Source organism: Perkinsus marinus (genome assembly GCF_000006405.1).
Source record: "Perkinsus marinus ATCC 50983 genomic scaffold scf_1104296967714, whole genome shotgun sequence".
NCBI lineage: Eukaryota > Perkinsozoa > Perkinsida > Perkinsidae > Perkinsus > Perkinsus marinus.
Window position 1 is genome coordinate 1 of NW_003203460.1, and position 1,485 is coordinate 1,485.

Below are 1,485 nucleotides of genomic sequence, written 5' to 3' on the forward strand. Positions count from 1 at the left end.
CATCGCGGCGGGCGTGAGTGGAGAGAGAAAGTTGAGTAATTTTTCGAGGCAGCAAATGATTCGCAGAGTGGTGCAAAAATCAGTAAAGAAACGGTCGCGCATAAATGTGTGAAACGCCCTTGTCCAGAAATACCACTTCCACGGTCGAAAATTGAACTTGAGTCTCTGCGTGACAGGCAGGAATACTAACCTCTATACTACCGCGGAATTGAAGGTGGTTCAATGTCTAAATAGTGACGCAAATTACCATTTTCAGCTACCAGCGCACATCGCGGCGGGCGTGAGTGGAGAGAGAAAGTTGAGTAATTTTTTCGAGGCAGCAAATGATTCGCAGAGTGGTGCAAAAATCAGTAAAGAAACGGTCGCGCATAAATGTGTGAAACGCCCTTGTCCATAAATACCACTTCCACGGCCGAGAATTGAACTCGGTTCTCCTGCGTGACAGGCAGGAATACTAACCTCTATACTACCGCGGAATTGAAGGTGGTTCAATGTCTAAATAGTGACGCAAATTACCATTTTCAGCTACCAGCGCACATCGCGGCGGGCGTGAGTGGAGAGAGAAAGTTGAGTGATTTTTTCGAGGCAGCAAATGATTCGCAGGGTGGTGCAAAAATCAGAAAAGAAACGGTCGCGCATAAATGTGTGAAACGCCCTTGTCCAGAAATACCACTTCCACGGCCGAGAATTGAACTCGGGTCTCCTGCGTGACAGGCAGGAATACTAACCTCTATACTACCCCGGAATTGAAGATAGTTCAATGTCTAAATAGTGACGCAAATTACCATTTTCAGCTACCAGCGCACATCGCGGCGGGCGTGAGTGGAGAGAGAAAGTTGAGTAATTTTTTCGAGGCAGCAAATGATTCGCAGAGTGGTGCAAAAATCAGTAAAGAAACGGTCGCGCATAAATGTGTGAAACGCCCTTGTCCAGAAATACCACTTCCACGGCCAAGAATTGAACTCGGGTCTCCTGCGTGAGATTTTGACACTGAAATACAACACAATTTAGAATCCAATGAAGACCACACCGTCTCATTGTGCCATCGTAATACTGCAGTGAATGTAAACCAGATAAGGGAGATACACAAAAGTAGAAAAAGCAAGCGGGTCATCAACTAAGCGTGAGAAAACAAAATGATAACAACAACTGGGAGAATGGCGCTATCGCATTGATCCCAGAATTATGCTATCGATATGAGAGATAATACAGATTTTCAATCATGCCATAATATTTATTGATACAGCACAGGCACGGGGTGATTGTTATCAGTAGTAAATTGTCTTCATCACAGGCCGATACTGAGCACTGGCGCACAATTGCAGAACCAGTAAAACAACAGTGTCGATTCAATACGGAAAAGAAAAGATACAGGATAGTGATTAACTGCTAACAAGCAGCATCGGCGAGCATCGAAGTGGAACTGCCGACTTGGGGACAAGAACTCTTCTAATATTAGGAGGCATCGTATTCTGTTTACACTTG

At 44.9% G+C, this 1,485-nt stretch overlaps 3 non-coding genes across 3 annotated transcripts; all 3 read right to left on the minus strand.

Moving 5' to 3' along the window:
• Window positions 1-136: 136 nt before the first annotated feature.
• Pmar_PMAR025454 lies at window positions 137-207 on the minus strand. Its single transcript has one exon. It is a non-coding gene; the product is annotated as a tRNA-Asp (tRNA).
• A 197-nt stretch (window positions 208-404) lies between these two features.
• On the minus strand, window positions 405-476 carry Pmar_PMAR025455. Its single transcript has one exon. It is a non-coding gene; the product is annotated as a tRNA-Asp (tRNA).
• Window positions 477-673: 197 nt separating this feature from the next.
• Pmar_PMAR025456 lies at window positions 674-745 on the minus strand. Its single transcript has one exon. It is a non-coding gene; the product is annotated as a tRNA-Asp (tRNA).
• Window positions 746-1,485: the final 740 nt, after the last annotated feature.